This window comes from Parasteatoda tepidariorum, chromosome 12 (genome assembly GCF_982258835.1).
Source record: "Parasteatoda tepidariorum strain Cologne lab strain chromosome 12, Ptep-v5.0, whole genome shotgun sequence".
Classification (NCBI taxonomy): domain Eukaryota; kingdom Metazoa; phylum Arthropoda; class Arachnida; order Araneae; family Theridiidae; genus Parasteatoda; species Parasteatoda tepidariorum.
The window spans coordinates 58,734,474-58,754,244 of record NC_141766.1 but is presented as its reverse complement, the minus strand read 5'-3'; the positions used below and the strand labels follow the sequence as shown (position 1 = coordinate 58,754,244).

The 19,771-nt window shown below is 28.8% G+C and overlaps 1 protein-coding gene across 2 annotated transcripts in view; it reads right to left on the bottom strand.

Moving 5' to 3' along the window:
• LOC107451254 (cyclin-dependent kinase 8) overlaps positions 1-19,771 on the bottom strand; it is a 120,209-nt gene that overhangs the window by 86,364 nt on the left and 14,074 nt on the right. For both annotated transcript variants that reach the window (XM_087156039.1, XM_087156038.1), the window contains exon 2: positions 13,840-13,901. The gene's annotated coding sequence lies outside the window, so the exon portion shown is untranslated. The remainder of the gene's footprint in view (positions 1-13,839; positions 13,902-19,771) is intronic.

The following is a 19,771-nucleotide window of genomic DNA, read 5'->3' as shown; positions in this document are numbered from 1 at the left end:
GAAGTAGCCCTGGCATCCTTTTAGAAAGTGATTGCATTTACAATGCGAACGAAACAAGAGTTAAATACTGCCCTTAAACGGGAAAAATCCTTGACTCTAAAAATTATAAGGATTTATATTCTTAAGTACCTAGGAAAGAAAAAGTACCTCGATTGGTAGTTTTTCCTTTCTGAAGAATTCTTTGAGATATTACAGAATCAGTCCCTGCTATATATTTCATTGGAAAAAGCGAGTCATGAAATGAAACAATGACCGCAGCAACATTCTACAAATATATTGCAAATGTTTCTACCCATGCCTAATTAAAAATGCTATCAAATTCCTTATTTTGCTCGTTTTGGATAGGTATAAATCTCATATTAATTTGAAACTGAGCAAGTTATGTTCATCAAAACAAATTTTCTGGTAAGTTTTCTACCCAATTCAGGGAAATCACCCGTTAGATCTTAAAAGAATTGTAAAGCAATATGTCGAGAAAATTTTACATCCATTTTTAAATAAGATTTTGAGGCATCAACTGATGAAATTAAAATGCTTTTATGAAATGCGATATTTTTCCATTCGATGTAAAAAAACTTTGACTTTAACAAATGCATGCAAAACAGTCACCAAGAGTTAATGAGCAAGACAACTTATCAACAAAATACATGCTTCGAGAGTTACGATGCACTATTTCTTCAGAAGCTTGAGAGGGAAATCTCACAAGTTATGTTGCAAATTTTTAAAGGAACATTGACGACAGAAATGTTTAATCTCCCAAATAACCAATAGCCTGTGCTTTTCTCAATATTGAAGAATTTATTTCAAAAAAAGCATTTGGTTAATCAAATTTTGGCACTGAAGCTGATGCAACTAACATTGATAATGAAAGTATCTTGAAGAGGAGGGTTAAATCAAAAGAAAAAAATTACTTTTTTGCATTAACTTCAGAAAAAGAACGAAAATTTAAAGAGATTGAAAGAGCTGGAAAAAAAGTTAAAGCAGAAAATATGACGAAGAGAAAAAAAATACTTGAAAAGATTAAAAAATAGCTTAAAAAATATGGGGAAAAGAGTAAACAAAAAAGTGATCTAATTATAATAATAATAAAAACATCATCGGATTACGCAATGATAAACATTCATAATTTAGAACGAACTATTAAACTGTTAGAAAAAAAAAACGAAATTTTATTTTTTTAAAATTATGTATTCAAACATATTTTACTTTCCATTCCATGACGGAAAAAAAAGTAACATTTTTTACGTTAACTGTAGTTATATGTTGTAATTCCAAGAAAAATCTTGTTTTTAGACATTTGTGTAGTCAATGGATTCCTAACGAGCATCAAACATTTTCTAAATTAAGTGTTCATTCACTGGAAAATTTAGTGTTTATTCACTGGTAAGAACTGTTCCTTCACTTGGTTATCTTACTGCTTATTATTTAAACCACCAAAAGCTTTAAACAATATTATGTAAGTTATCTAATTTTTTTTTACATAATTTGTATTTAATTACAGATATGTCGACACCATCATTTAGCTAAAATTACAAATTTTGTAATTTTTATGATTTTTTCTTAAAGGCAAGCTAAGCTTAAGTGTTCTTTCATTCGTTAATTTACTCTATAAGATGTTGAGAAATTTGCGATGTTGTGAGAGATACTTAAAAAAGTTGACTACCTATTTTTATTAATATTTATAAAATATATATTCAAGAAATTGATAAACATATTATTCCAAATCTATGCATACGTATGTATATTATTGAAATTGTATCAGTTATTGAAAAACAAAATCAAAAAATAAAAAATAATCACATTAAATAAGCACAATCTGGTGTATAATCATATTCTATCAGAAGATCATATCATATCCTATTTTATAAAACTGGATATTCCTTGAATAAAGTGTTTTTTATACAAAATGTTTCATTCAAATTTCTTTACTGAATTGCAAATAAATTATTAAGCGACTAAAAAGGAAACATTGTATTTTATAGTTAGAAATAAATAAAAATTAAAAGATTAGCAAACGATTATTAGCGAAAAAAATATGAATGAAATTTTACACTACGCGCGCGAAGTCAAGTTCCTCGCAAGTTTATCACATTTTAATATTAATCGCCCCATTTAATCATTTCCTTATTGTCGCCAAATTATTTTTTTTAAAATAATTAATTTTAATTTTTCTCAGCTTCTAATAAATGAAAACAGTTGAAACTTTAGATTTTTCAATTGAAAAATATGTAGATTAAAATGGTATAAAAAAATTCATACCTTATAATTCAAAATTTTTTCATCCTCAATTTAATTAAATAATAAAAAATAATTAATAATTATTAAAAATTATTTTTTTCATGAAATTATCTTTGGGTAAATGAGTTTTATGAGTGGGTGCAATTTTATTTAAATTGCTTTATTAGTTTTAAAAATATGACTAGAAACGTGAAAAGTGAAATTAACATTAAGGGATACGAACTTTGGATCGCTCTCCTGACCAAACTATGGGGACCATTTTTCCCAGATTGCGGCTACCCCCTATATTTTGAAGGTTAAAAATCCAAATATGTGAAAAAAAATGTATGTTTATTCAGAGAAAGTGCGTTTTTGTGTCTGATTTCGTAACTTAATTAATAGTTAGCACTAATTAATTAGCATATTTGAGGTCACCCCCAGGAACCATTAAGATTGACGCTTAGTTCGTGAAAATCCGATCATTAGAACAAAAGTTATTCAGGGTGATTCGTTTTTTTTTTTGCGGACTGTACAGTCGGCAAAAAAAAAAAAGATATCACCCTGAATAATTTTCGTTCTAATGATCGGATTTTCACGAACTAAGTATTAATCTTAATGGTTCCTGGGGGTGACCTCAAATATGCTAATTAATTAGTGCTAACTATTAATTAAGTTACGAAATCAGACACAAAAACGTACTTTCTCTGAATAAACATATATTTTTTCTTACATATTTGGATTCTTAACCTTCAAAATATAGGTGGTAGCCGCAATCTGGGAAATATGGTCCCCATAGTTTGGTCAGGAGAGCGATTCAAAGTTCGTACCCCTTAATGTTAATTTCACTTTTTACGTTTTTAGTCATATTTTAAAAACTAATAAAGCAATTCGAAGAAAATTTCACCCAGTCATAAAACTCATTTACCCAAAGATAATTTCACGAAAAAAATAATTTTTAATAATTGTTAATTATTTTTTATTATTTAATTAAATTAAGGATGAAAAATTTTTGAATTATAAGGTATGAATTTTTTTATACCATATTAATCTACATATTTTTCAATTGAAAAATCTAAAGTTTCAACTGTTTTTATTTAAAAGAAGCTGAGAAAAATTAAAATTAATTATTTTTAAAAAAATAATTTGGCGACAATGAAGAAATGATTAAATGGAGCGATTAATATTAAAATGTGATAAACTTGCGAGGAACTTGACTTCGCGCGCTTAGCATAAAATTTCATTCATATTTTTTTCGCTAATAATCGTTTGCTTATCTTTTCATTTTTATTTTTTTAAGCTATAAAATACGATGTTTCTTCTTTAGTCGTCTAAAATTCTATTTGCAATTTAGTAAAGAAATTTGAATAAAACATTTTATTGAATAAAATACATTTTATTCAGAGAATGTGTAGTTTTATAAAAGCATGCTTCTGATAGAATATGATTATACAACAGATTGTGCTTCTTTAATGTGATTTTTTTTTTCCTCAATAACTGATAAAATTTCAATAATATACATACGAATGAATAAATTTGGAATAAAATATTCATCAATTTCTTGAATATATATTTTATAAATATTAATAAAAATACGTAGTCAATATTTTTAAGCATCTCTCACAACATCGCAAATTTCTCAAAATCTTATAGGGTAAACTAACCAGTGAAGGAATACTTAAGCTTAGCTTGTCTTTAAAAAAAAATCATAAAAATTTCAAAATTTGTAATTTTAGCTAAATGACGTATTTGTTATTAAATGCATGTCGACATATTTGTTATTAAATGCAAATTATGTAAAAAAAATTTAGATAACTTACATAATATTGTTTTAAGCTTTTGGTGGTTTAAATAATAAGTAGTAAGATAACCAAGTGAAGGAACAGTTCTTAAATTGAATAAACACTAAATTTTCCAGTGAATGAACACTTAATTTTGAGAATGTTTGATGCTCGTTAGGAATCCTTAGGCCACACAGATATCTGTCGCCCTGTAGATGCCTGAATTGACTGATGTTAACACAGGCGGGCATTAGGAAAAAAAAAATCTTTTAAGTTTTCGTGCCCCCATTTCAGTATCTTAAGGGCCTTACGAGCTCTGTTTAAAAAGAGAGTATCATATCAGATATATATATATATATATATATATATATATATATATATATATATATATATGTAATACAAAAATTAAATACTTTTGTATTAATAAAAGCATTAAAACTTCATTCCTTTTCATTAAATATCTTTAGTAAAGGATAAGGGTAGAAATTCTATTTTGGGACTTCAAGGCTAAAAACATACCAATGAATAATAATTAGATTAATACTTCAAAAGAGAAGTTATTTTAAGATCTTTCACTTCCATATAAGGAAAGATTAAACGATTTGCTTTGAGTAATAAATAAATTTGATGAGGCGTAAGAATACAGAAAAAACCATATGGCTGGACTTTTTACTCTTTTTAATCATCCTATAAAATGCAGACCGCAAGATTTTGCGTGGCTTTTTGTTATTTGTTTTGCTAACTTAAAATCCGTCAGCTTAGACGGGATATGTGTCCCCCCTCTCCCGCTTTGGAGAGGGGTTAAACTGCTATTTCACCATCGCAACTTAATAAAAGAAGATTATGCACAACTGGACTCTTCAATCATGTTGCTCTCAATACTAATTTACTAAAAAATCATTAGAAGCCTCGCAGGATGTTTGCTTTGTGCAGGAAACCCCTTGAAAGAAAATTTTTGTGCAATGCTATTGCGAACTATACCTAAACTGAATGCTACTTCGTCGCCTTGGAAATCCCTGTTTCACCCTCTTTGTGTTGAAGAGAAAAAGCTTCATTGAACCGGAAGAGATCGCCTAACGCCGCCCTGAAGGTCCTGAAGGATTCCTCACCCACCCGGGAGAAAAATTGCTTCATCGGTGAATTTACGGTACCAGAATGCTTCGCTTAGAGACAGATCGTTCGATTTTGCCTGAGACTGTGACAGCCATGAAAACGTTTGTGTTTACAATGCTTGTTAGTGCCCTCAGAAACAATGAAGTGTGCGATTAGTGTTTTAAAAAGTCCTAATCAAGTGTGCGAAAGTCCTAATCATGATGTTGTGAAGAAAAGAAAGAAAAAATTGTGTTGTGAGTCGGCACCGAGTGATAAAAAAAATTTAAAAAAAAAGTTGTGAAATCAAAACAGAAGAAGTATGTGCGCGTTTGTTATATGTGCGCGTTGTTTATTCGAAAAATTAGAGGAGCTTTTGCTCCTATGGAAAATTCTTTTATAGGAAAAAGATTTTTTTTTTTTTTTTTCCCCTCCTTCGAAGTGTGATAAAAGTGCTTATTTTTTTTTATTACAAAGATAAATCCCGTGCATATCTGCATTTTTTTTTTCCTTTCTCCTTCATAATAATATGAAGTGCATTCTTGTGTTTATATTGTTTTTTTTTATTTTTATGATATATAGTTTTTATGATATAGTGCATTTATACTGCTTTTAAAATGTTTTTAAAAGAAATAGATGTGGTTCAAACGTCAATTAAAGTAACGAAGGCAAACAAAATTAAGTTATTATTTAAACTGTTATTTCCAAATGATTTGTCTAGATTAAACCGTAACAAAATTCTTAATTTTTCAGAATTTTCTTTTGAAACTAACGATAATGAATTTGCAACCAAACTGAAAGAAATTTGTGATACTTTTAATTTTTCAGATTTAATCAAAATTTCAGACATTCTAAATATTTCCAGTGAAGGAAATAAAGAGGAAATTGCCAAGCATATTTTAAATTGTTTATGTGATTTTAATCACTTAAAAAATTCGATCGTAAATGAAAATCCCTCCGAAGATGAGGAGGAAGCTATTCAGTTTAAAAGTAAACAAACTCAAACTGATTTTGAACCACATTTACAGACTAAAACTTGTGTAAATCAATTTACACAAGTTAATTTAAATTCTATATGTACAAAAATTAGTGTTGATGAAGATATGGTGTCCGATAGTCAAAATTCTAGTAATAATATAAATAGGGAAAATGAAACAAAATTAATAGTTAGTTTTTCAGATATTGAAGCAGTTACCCCTATGTTTAATGGAAATCGCTATGATAACATAAATTCTTGGTTTGAAAATTTTGAAACTCATGCTAATTTATTTAAATTGTCTGATATGCAAAAATTTTTATTTGCAAAAAGATGCATGAAAGGTAACGCATTAACTTTAATTAGAAGTGAAACTCAGTTAAATTCGTATGAAAAACTAAAAAATCTTTTGCTTGAAGAATTTGGACTTAGTTGCAGTAGTGCAGAGGTACATGCAATGTTGCAAAAAAGAAAACAAAGGTATAATGAAACTCTTCAAGAATATTTCCTAAAAATGAGAGAAATAGCTACTCAAAGTGATATTGATGACTTAGCTCTAATCACTTATATAATTCAAGGAATACCAGACCAAACAAATAATAAAACAGTTCTTTATGGAGCCAGTAATCTTTTTGAATTTATACAAAAACTTAAACTTTATGAAAAAATTAAAAGTGACTTGGATAAATATAAATTTCAAGCTAATAAGGGACCATATGTTAGGAAGTTAGAAAACCCGAAATATGACATTAAGTGCTTTAAGTGTAATGCACCAGGACATAAAGCCCCGGCTTGTCCTAAAAATAAAAATGTAACCCCGAATGTGACAAAACCCAAAATACATCATACTACACAAGAGAACCCATTGAATCAATGTAAATATTGCTCAAAGAAAGGACTTTTGAATCAATTTCACATGGGCTCTTCGTGTGTAAACAACCCTAGTAATGTGGTTGATGTGAACGTTCAAAATATGACAAGTAATCAATAGCAATTACTCATATCCGGATATATAGTTGAAAATGAGTACGAAAATGGATATATAGTAGAAAATAGGTACCTAAATGGATATAAAGTGAAAAATGAATACGTAAAGGGACGTCCAAAACAAAATAAAAATGAAAAAGTAAAAGAGATATTATTGAATGTTGATACCGAGTCAACATTAAATGTAATACCAAAAGATTTGGTGTTAAAATTGAATATTCCTATTAAAAAATGTAAGGAATTAAAGGTTACCCAAACGAAAGGACAACTAACACTTAACAAAATTTGTGAGTTTCCCCTTAAATTAGGCAAAATTGTTAAGTCAGTTAAGTTTTTTGTAATTGATACTGATTTACCATATGCTTTACTTGGGTTGCAGACTTGCAAAGAGTTTTGTTTGTTTATTGATTGTGTCGGGCCAGTTGTTACTCAATTTGGTAAGAGATTGATCACCTCTGCTAATACTAACAATGACAACTTATCTTTGCACATTAGACAACAAAATTCTCAAAATGTTAAGGGTAAAAATGTTGAAAAAACAAAAGTTGAAGATGTTTCAGTAAAAGTAAACATTGAAAAAAATAATGTAAAGGGTAACAAAAATAAAAGGAAAAGGACAAATAGGAAAAAGAAAAAATGTCCAAAAATTTCAAATGATTCGAAGATAGATCTAGGTAATGGGTGCACACATTATCAGGTTAATATCGACGAAAAAATAAAAAATGAAAGCAAAATAGAAAATGTGGACTTAAAAGAAATTTTAGAAAGTTATGATGATATTTTTGCAAAACATAAACACGACGTAGGAGAAATTCGAATGGAACCGCAAAGAGTCAGGTTAACCTCAGATTTACCTATATCTCTAAGGCCGTACAAAACATCCCCAAAACAACAACAGGAAATTGATTTACAAATAGAGGAATTGTTAAAAAATAACATTATAAAAGAAAGTTCATCCCCTTATGCTGCCCCAGTAACTTTAGTTTTTAAAAAAGATGAAAATAAAAAGAGTCGTTTATGTATTGACTATCGAAAACTAAATCAAATTACAAAAACAGATTCTGAACCTCTACCTTTAATACAAACTTTAATAGAAAAATTGTCTAATAGTAGTTATTATTCTAAAATAGATTTATCACAGGGATATCATCATGTTCGTATTCATCCTGATGACACTGAGAAATTAGCATTCGCTACTCACAATGGTCTATTTGAATACTTAAGATTACCTTTTGGCTGGAAGAATGCCCCGAGCATTTTTCAACGTACAGTTCGTAGAATTTTAAATAAACATAAAATTAAATTTGCTACAAACTACTTTGATGATATCATTATATTTTCTAATTCTTATGATGAACATTTAACCCATCTTAAAAAGATTTTTGATATTTGTAAACAAGAAAACTTAAAATTAAAACTTTCAAAATGTTCATTTTTGCAAAAACAAATAGAATTTTTAGGATATGAAATTAAAAATGGAATTGTATCACCCGATAACCATAATATTGAAGTGATTAAAAAATTATTGCCCCCTAAAAATGTAAAATCATTACAAAGATTTCTCGGATCAATAAATGTTTACAATAAATTTATTGATAATTATGCGAGTATTCGACATCCTTTAAATAACTTGTTAAAGAAAGATGTAAAATGGGTGTGGTCAGAAAAATGTCAACAATCTTTTGAACTTTTAAAAAATGCTATTATTTGTAAACCAATTTTGAAAATTTTTAACCCTAATCATGAATGTCATCTTTTTGTTGATGCATCATTAGTTGGAATTGGATGTGTGCTAAAACAGACAGATGAATGTGGTGTATTGCATCCTGTAGCTTTTCATTCTCGTTCATTAAGGGACTATGAAAAAAACTATGCAATTACAGAACTTGAATGTCTTGCTATTGTCGATTCTCTAAATAAATTCCATCATTACCTTTTTGGACAAAAATTCACCATACATACTGACCATGCTGCTTTAGTTTGGCTAAGAAATGTTAAAAATTTAAAAGGAAGATTATTTAGATGGTCATTATTGTTAAGTATGTATGAATATGATATTAAATACACAAAAGGCTCTGCTAATTTTGAAGCAGATTGGCTGTCGAGAGATGCAACACATTCAATTGTCCAAAGTAATAGTAAAAATAATAATGTTCATGTTTCACATTTATTGAATTTGAGTGAAATAGTGGAAGCTCAAAGGAAAGATAACTTACAAGGTAAATTTATTGATATCAATAATGTTTTGTGTGTACGTAAGAAAAATTTTACTAAAATAGTTGTTCCTTTTTTGTTAAGATTAAAACTTCTGCAAAGTGCTCATGATAAATTTAATCACCCAGGAGTACAGAAAATGATTAACTTAATAACCCCTGTTTTTTATTGGAACAACATAACTTCAGATATAACAAAATTTTGTAAACATTGTCATACGTGCCAATTAAATAAAAAACCGCGACAGAAAAGATTTGGATTATTACAATCCTTACCCCCTGTTAATCAGTCTTTTGACTTACTAGCAATAGATAGTGTTGGTGGATTGAATTACTATAATTCAACAAAGAAATATTTAACTTTAATTATTGACCACCTTACACGCTACATGTGGGCTTTTGCATCAAAATCCATTAGCTCAGAAACTTATACAAATTTTTTGCATCAAATTTTTCAAAATCAAATCCCTAAATCCTTGTTGAGTGATCGAAACGCTGCTTTTACTTCTTCTCATTTTAAAAAGTTTTTGAAACATAATAAAATTCAACAATTATTGACAACTGCACATCATCCGCAGTCTAATGGCAAGGTTGAACGCCTTGGTCAAACAATAATTACCCGTTTAAAATGTAAAATTAATGAAAAACCTACTAAAACTCCCTGGCCTGTTTTGTTAAAAGATATAGTTAATACTTATAACTTAACTCCCCATTCTGTAACAAAGTTTCCACCTGCATACCTCATGCATGGTAGACTCCCCTACGAAAATCCCTTAAATGAAAAAGTCTATCCACCTGTTGAAGAAGCTAAGAAAATAGCAATTCAAAGAACTAGAGAATATCATGAAAGAAATAAAATTTATTATGATTCTAGATTTTTAGATATAGACTTTAAAAATGATGAATTAGTTCTGTTTGAAGAATTTACTTATCCTAATACGAGGAAGTTGTCACCTCCTTTTAGTGGACCGTATAAAATTCTTCAAAAAATTTCAGAAGTTAATTACAAAATAAATAAAAAGAATAATTTAAGTAAACAAAATTTTGAAATAGTACATGTTTCAAAGCTTAGGAAATATCACAACCCACAAATGTTGAAATTAAATCATGAATAGTCACCAACAGAAAATTTTTACTTTCTTCAAGGGAAGAAGTAATCCCTATTTTTTTTTTAGAGATCCGAATCGCGTTGTGTGGAGATGTTTACCTCAGCATCAGTTAGGAGTGAGGGCGAAGTAACTTGAACTTTTTTTTCTTTCTCAACACTGAGAAAAAACTTTCTAAACTATTTTTGTTTTATCCAGTATGGATCTCTCAATTACACAGTGCTTCATGAAATTCTGTTTTCTTCCATTTTAACGGGGAATACAGAATTTCATCAAGTAAAAAACCCCATTAACCATACAGAATCTTAAATTCTGATTAAATGACACTTGTTGTCCAGGTCGTTTTACATAAAAATTTTGTATATTTTTGTGTGAAAATTTTTGAAAAGTTATTTTAGAATAGTTATATAAAATGTTTAAATTTTTCTTTCTGTTTAGTTCACTAAATAGATAAATTGTATTATTATGTTTTTATTGTTGTTGCTGTAAATAATTTTTTTCACATAGTGGAAGAAGGTTATTTATAGTAGGAAAGAGGACAGTCATACCATCATAAAGTATATATTCATAGTATTCTTAATATTATTATTTTTTTTTGGCTTACCAAAATTTTTTTTGGGGGGGATGTAATACAAAAATTAAATACTTTTGTATTAATAAAAGCATTAAAACTTCATTCCTTCTTATTATATATCTTTAGTAAAAGATAAGGGTAGAAATTCTATTTTGGGACTTCAAGGCTAAAAACATGCCAATGAATAATAATTAGATTAATACTTCAAAAGAGAAGTTATTTTAAGATCTTTCACTTCCATATAAGGAAAGATTAAACGATTTGCTTTGAGTAATAAATAAATTTGATGAGGCGTAAGAATACAGAAAAAACCATATGGCTGGACTTTTTACTCTTTTTAATCATCCTATAAAATGCAGACCGCAAGATTTTGCGTGGCTTTTTGTTATTTGTTTTGCTAACTTAAAATCCGTCAGCTTAGACGGGATATGTGTCCCCCCTCTCCCGCTTTGGAGAGGGGTTAAACTGCTATTTCACCATCGCAACTTAATAAAAGAAGATTATGCACAACTGGACTCTTCAATCATGTTGCTCTCAATACTAATTTACTAAAAAATCATTAGATATATATATATATATATATATATATATATATATATATATAACATAAAAAGCTTCAATTAATCTTTTTATGTTAGTTTCTTTGCTATAAAACTTCATCCTAATTAATTATTCTAAACGAAATACTTTCTCACACTTTTAAAAACCACATCCTGTTCTTAAATCTATTTTTGGCTCAAGTATGCATTTAATTAAGAGCAGGACATTTTTCCCTTTGCTCTTGTGTGGGAAACGTTCGATCTATTTCATAAACCAATAGCAACTACTAAGAGTTCCCTCTTTCCCTAAATTAAGACATATTACGGATTTTACTTTGCAAGATTTTCCTTAACATATAACCAAGGAGCGCAACTTTTCATGTGCACTTTCACTCATTCTCATGACTGCTCTTGTCTAATAATTAATAAATAAATTTTGTACCCTCCTTCCCGACCTATGACCTGTTTTAATCCTTCCACTCGGCAACGACGTTATATATATATATATATATATATATATATATATATATATATATATATATATATATATATATATATATATATATATACATATATATATCTATCTATCTGATATATATATATATATCTGATATATATATAACAAAAATAATCATAGTAGCAGTATTTGGTGGTAAATGTAGCTTATCGTAATTGAAGAATATGCTGTGCGACATTTTATGGTGAATTTGCGAACGTAAGTTTCAGAATGTATCGAAACATGTGGATGCTATTTGCTAATCATCTTTATCCAAAGAAAACCATGTAACGTAAATATCTAGCAAAATGAAGCAATTTTTTAAACAATGAATCATACAATATGCAACATATTATTTCTATATCTTATTCTTAAACATAACATATTTCAATGTTTTTAAAATGCCACTAAACATTCAGCAATTCATTGAGTTATAGAAAAAAGAAATCGTAAATTACAGAAAACCTTGTGAATGTGCATTAGAATTACTATACAATCTACATTTTATTTTTCATGCACTTTTTTTTCCTTCAAACTTTCATGCCTAGAAGACTCGATTAAAGCTGTAAAAATCATTATCCCTAAAATTTTGTATATAGCTATTATAAGTTATGTTAATTTGATTTTAGTATGAAATCCTCGAATAAACATAGCAAAAATAGCATAATCTAAATAATATCAGATAAAAAGTTCATGTATTTAAATTCTGAAAACTTATAAATCGATTCAAATTTTCTTTTCAAAAGAGATTAAAATAATTTTTTATTTTATTTATTTATTTATTTATTTTGCTTTTTGGACATAAATGAACTTAAAAATTGTCTATTGCCTAGAAACTTCGAGGTGTTTTCTATTAACTATTAATTAAACCTCTCAGAGCAATCACAAAACATTATTTCAATTTTTTTACAGTCAGAAATTGGTTGCCTAGCAACCTAGTAAAATTAAGCGTTTCTCTTTTGAATCAGTCAAGGGTTATCTTAAAATATTTATTTGCGCAGGCGACTTTTTTTGGCGGTTTTCTGGACTATCGCCAAATATATAAACCTTTATTGCAACCCAATTTACGACCCAATTGTTTTAAAATTTTGTCTACCCCCCCTAATTCAAGTGTCTAGATTCCAAATATGTAAAAAAAAATATATGTTTATTCAGAGAAAGTGCGTTTTTGTGTCTGATTTCGTAACTTAATTAATAGTTAGCACTAATTAATTAGCATATTTGAGGTCACCCCCAGGAACCATTAAGATTGACACTTAGTTCGTGAAAATCGGATCATTAGAACGAAAGTTATTCAGGGTGATATCTTTTTTTTTTTGCGGACTGTACGTTAACAAAATGCAAAATAATTTTCAAAGACTTTTTTCAAAGACAAAATAATTTGCAAATAATTTTCAAAATGCAAAATAAGATAATTTTAAAGATCTTTATGAAATAACTAGTTTCTGACAAGGAACTCTTTTCTTGATTATATTAGCCATTACGATCGCGATGTTTTCCAGTTCAATATCAGACGGTGGAAAATGAAGCCTGAAAATGAGAATATTTTACAAAATACAGAAGAATTGCACATGAGAGTGCAAGAATCTCACCGAGTCCAGATCAGCAGGCGCACGATATTCTGAACGCTTGCAGAAGAAAAATTAATCTTTTCAATTTAATTGCATCGTGAATTTTTTCCCCGTAATAAAAACCTTTAAAATAAAGTGGTTTTAACCTAATTAGAAGGTGTTAAACCATTCTAAAAGAAAATTATTGTTTCATTGTTTGAGGTTTTGACAAATATAATGTTTTGGTTAATTTTTGAATGCATTTTTATTTAACACGAAGATTATTAAATTCTTTGAGTGTTTAAATGACTTACCTTTAAAAAAAACTATGATGTCGGGTCTCGGTTAAATGTAGATTTCCTAAACATTTCGAAAGCTGAAAAAAATACCACAGACTGATTAAAATTATATAAATATTTATGCAACGCAATTATAGGGGCCTTTCAAACATTACTTAAGGTCATAGCAGGGATGGGGATTGGTAATTTGCTTTTATTTGAAGACAAGGGGCTGGACGAACGCAAGCAACGCCTAGGTATGTCATTTAAATCATATGATAATTTCAAGTTTTTTTGTGAAAAGGAAAAGAACAAAAAAAAATTTGTAATTTGGGAAAAATTATACTTGAAACAATTTACATTACACTTGAAATAACATTTTGGAGAAAGAAAAAAATTTGGACAAAAATTGCTTTTTTCTCGAATTTTAACCATTTCAGAAAAACACCGAAGATTCCTAAAGAATATTCTTCGTAAAATTTTATAAAATGAAATATCTCCTATTGTTTTTTTCCTTGAAAAGTTATATGATTTATTAAATTAAATTCTAAAATTAGATTACTTCAGAAAAACAAGCTTTATTTGAACGTCCTCATGTAAATAGAAATATCTCAGGTTTAAGATATTTAAGTTATTAGTAGTTCATTATGAAGAGATTTTAAAAAAAATCAAGTATTATCAGTAAATTTAGAAATGTATAATTAATTTTTAACTTTAGGAATTTTGATGAATTATCAAAATTAGAAATTCATAATTAATTTCAATTCGTTCATAAATGTGGAAAGTTAAATCTTAATGGTAAGAAACAGACTCAAAAATTTTAACGCTAGAAAAGATAGCAAGTAATAAGTTTATTTTGCAATAATTGTTTTTCCAATATTATTAACTTTAGTAATGTTTTAATGGTTTCTGCACGCGGTTTGTGTCCTAACTACTTTCAGATATAAAAAAGGGTCTATTTAAAGTAATTAAAGAGTTTTAAATTAATTTACCTTATTTGCTGACTTGGTGACTTTGCATCACATTGAACAGTATGATATTGCGATCACGCAATTCATATTTTAGGTTGCTCAATATTTTTTGGACCCACGCGCTTTGAAAAAAATTAGAAGTTTCAACTTTTAGCTACTTTATTTAAAAGTTATAAAACTTAAATTTATTGCTCAATTTCTATATATATATATATATATATATATATATATATATATATATATATATATATATATATATATATATATATATATATAACATAGAAAGCTTCAATTAATCTTTTTATGTTAGATTCTTTTATATAACTTCATCCTAATTAATTATTCTAATCGAAATACTTTCTCACACTTTTAAAAGCCACATCCTGTTCTTAAATCTATTTTTGGCTCAAGTATGCATTTAATTAAGAGCAGGACAGTTTTCCCTTTGCTCTGTGTGGGAAACATTCGATCTATTTCATAAACCAATGGCAACTGCTGAGATTTCCCTCTTTCCCTAAATTAAGACATTTTACGGATTTTACTTTGCAAGATTTTCCCTAACATATAACCAAGGAGCGCAACTTTTCATGGGCACTTTCACTCACTCTCATGACTACTCTTGTCTAATAATTAATAAATAAATTTTGTACCCTCCTTCCCGACCTATGACCTATTTTAATCCTTCCACTCGGCAACGACGTTATAAGACCTATGACCTGTTTTAATCCTTCCACTCGGCAACGACGTTATATATATATATATATATATATATATATATATAAGTAGGGAAAAAAAGCCGATTTCACGATAAAGGCTGCACAGGCGGTGCTCGAGTTGAGTTGAGTTGTTTCCCCTCCTGCTGCTGAGTTGAGTTGAGTTGTTCACCTCCTGCTTTAGTTTTGGTTTCCAAAATTATTAACTTCCGGTGGCAACACTGAATTTGGTTTCGGTTTCCAAAATTATTAACTTCCGGTGGCAACACCTAATTTAGTTTCGGTTTTTAAAAAAAAGCAGTATATCACTTATTTCTGCCCGCCTGAATTTATTATTTTAAGTTTTAGTTTTGATTTCAGTATTATTTCTTTGCGATGGCAACACTCATTAATTTAGATTGGTTATTTATGGATGGCAACACTCAATCTGTTAACAAAATAAGCAGGCGGCTCAGTTTCGGTTTCCAGACGAATTTATTGCATACTAGTGGCTCCATCTAGTGATTAAAACAATTATTAATTTTTACACATTATTGATGTTTGATATTGGTGGCGCCATCTAGGTTTCAAAATCATAATTATGTATAATTTAAAAATAATAAATGTTTAAAAATAATATTTGGCAATAAAATTATATATTTTTTCCGACTTGGGATTTGAACCTGCGACCTCCAGGACAAAATGCTTCCATTGGATACTGATTCGTCAGGCACGCTAACCAGTATCCAATGGACGCATACAGAACGAAGGGAAACTTACGGTTTTAAAATAATTTTAAACTCGTAGACGGTTATGGATAAAAACGTAATTCCATTTTTTCTTGTTTTTGAAATGGCAACGCATAAATATTAAATTAAAATAGTTTAAACTCGTGAATTTTTAATTAATTTTGTGGCAACATCTTTATTTTTATTTTTTTGAATGGCAACGCTTCGCCTTTGTAAGATGACGTTATCTGATCAAGTATTATCTTGTTTTATCCTGCAGGCTCTTACAAAAACAGTCATTACTTGTTAAGCGCATGACGTACGATACATTTCTTCACTTCCTTTCACTTTTAGTGTTTACTTTTGTAAAATGATTGGTATGGATTTTATGATTGGTTGTTTACTTCTTCAGTTTATATTGTTGGCAACGGAACTTGATTGATAAGGAATTTAGTTTAAGTTAAAAGTTGTATCTGTACTTACTCGTGGTGTGCAAAAAAGCGTGCTTATCGATATTTAAGATTTTAAAGTATTTTACTTAGCCATCCTGTTTGAATTTATTTAAGTATGGAAAAAAGAAAATTAAACCAAGATTCATCTACACATATTATTAGCAAAAAGCCAAGAACTGGAGTTTCAAATGTAAGTAACAATATTCAGTACATTTTTTTTTTTTTACATATGGTTGACTATATTTTAATGTTAATTTTGTAAACTAATTACATTTTATTGTATTTTTTTAGAGCAATGGAAAGTTTTCTGAGGATCATGTTCCAGAAGGGGTATTTCCAATAGGAATTGATTTTTTTGTGATTGCAACTACTTTTCAAGGCAATGCTACAGTTCATATTAGACAGTACAAGAAACATGGAAAATTCTACTACCCGACTAAGAATGGAATCACCTTACGTCCATGGTGGATTGAGTACATAATGGGAATAAAAAAGGTTCCAGACTCGAAGCAAGAATTACCTCATGGACTGCTACCGCCAGAAAATCAAATTCAAATTACAAGTGAGAATTTTAATGATTTTTGTTTCAAGCGTATTGAATATGGACTTGATAAAAAAGTGTTTTTTAAAGAAATTTCAATATCTCGTGCTCAATGGGATGAAATGCTTAAATGTTATAATGATATAGCAGCCAGTGTATTAGATCATGTATTTCGATGCATGAATCTTTTAGATGCATTTAAAAACTATCATGAAGGTCCAATAGAAAAGGAATTACCTCCTTCTTTAGACAATAGCCTCGGTCAAGCACATTTAAAAACAGAGTTGAAAAAGTCAATTTGTAACCTTCTTGTTGGAAAAGGTTTAAAAGAACCAAAAAGGATGGCCGAGGAGTTGTGGGCGAATAGTGACGAGAAATTTAATTCTTACGTATTTTCGCTTGAGGAAATGGAAATTGCTGAGAGTTTCTATTCCAACTTATGGGAAAATCAAAACTTTTTGTTAATGAAACCTATATACTATGTAACTACTGACTTTTTTAAAAATCTACGTTTAGATTTAGCTGTTAGAGAAGCGAGAAATTTCATGTGCCCCGAAGACACTTTTGAATTTTATGATGATGAATGTTAAGAAACAATATTGTATTACACTTATACAAGTCTTAAATAAATAGTTTTGTATATACTTATGTTTGTTTTAATTATAGAAATAATAGTACTTAAATTTACACAAATTTTTGTTAAATATTTCAGTTTTTATTTGATTTTTTTTTTTTTTAAATAACATTAAGTTCTTATATATTGTATATCATGATTGAAAACAGAAGCAGTTTACGATTTTACTTTAAAAATTAAGCATAAAAAGCAGGGGGTTGAAATTAGACAGTCATTCAGATAAGTTCGGTTCCATAGTAAAGATGAATCAAAATTTAGCTAAATTCTACCGAAATCCCGAGGTTCCAAGTAGCTTCGGTGGTCCGGAAGCTTTACACCGTGCTTTAAAAGGAAAATATAGTAGAAAAGATATAAAAAAATGGTTAACTCAAAAAGATTCTTCTACACTTCATAAACCGGTTAAGCATAAATTCAAAAAGAATCGTGTGTTTGTAAACGATATTGATAAACAATTTCAGGCAGATTTGGCTGATATGCAATCCTTATCAGGGTTTAATAAAGGCTACAAGTACTTATTAACCTGTATTGACATATTCTCAAAATTTGCGTGGGCAATACCCTTAAAAGATAAGTCTGGAAAAAATGTTAAGTCTGCACTAGAATCTATTTTTAATAAAAGAAAGCCTAAAGTTTTACAAACAGATGCTGGCACAGAATTTACAAATAAAATAGTTCAGAATTATTTGAAAAATATGAATGTCAAATATTTTTCGACGAATAATGAAACTAAAGCCAGTATAGTTGAGAGGTTTAATCGTACGCTAAAAACAAAAATGTGGAAATACTTCACAGAATTTAATACTAAGAATTACATTGATGTTATAGATAAATTAATATATAGCTATAATCATTCATATCATCGATCGATTAAAATGGAACCTGCTTCCGTAAATAAACAAAATATGAAACAGGTATTACGTAATTTGTATGGTACTCCAACAAAGGAGGAATTTAAAATACCCAAACTTAAAATTGGTGATCTTGTACGCATAAGTAAGAAAAAACTTCACTTTGAAAAGGGATATGAACAAAATTGGAGTATAGAACTTTTTAAAATTTATGAAATCATGCAGAGAATTCCAGTTGTTTATAAATTGAAAGATTTGGGGGGTGAGGAGATAAAAGGTACTTTCTACGAAGCAGAACTGCAAAAAGTTAAAGATTCAGGCTTCTATCCTGTCGAAAAAGTGCTTAAAGAAAGAAAGAGACGAGGAGTAACTGAATATTTTGTTAAATTTATGGGTTATCCCGAAAAATTTAATGCTTGGGTAACTGATATTCAAAAAGTATAAATAGTAGAACTTGTTTATTACAGATTCATTTTCAAAAATGTCTTTCTACGTAACATTGCCTTCTGATAGTTCCATGCAATTCTTTCCTGAAAACAAATTATCTCATTTTAAGGCTCAATTACCTGCTCCAGTTGATTTAAATGGACAATGGGAAGTAGGACTGTCTGAAATAATCTATCCTCATTCATGGTATAACGTTAATGAAACTAATAATTATTTTCTATATAAAATTAGTAATGGGAATATCACATCGACTGTTAAGAAAACAATTGATGTGGGTTGTTATGAATCAATGTTCGATATTGTATCAGCTATACAACTCACTTTACCAAAAAGTCCTAGTCGGTTTACATTACATTATAATAAAGCTACGAAACGAGTAAAAATTAATGCAGTGGAGGGTAGCAGTCTTCATTTAGAGAAGTTAGGTGAATTGTTAGGATTTCAACGTGATACAATCATAACGGGTAACATGAAAAGTGAATTTGCTGCAGATGCAATGTCTAACTTTTCCGTTTTTTACGTTTACTCAGATTTAATTTCACCACAAATTGTAGGCGATATACAAGCCCCTTTATTACGAATCGTTCGAATCAAAGGAGAAGACGGGGAAACGATTAGTCAGTATTACGATAGACCACAATACTTACCGTTAATG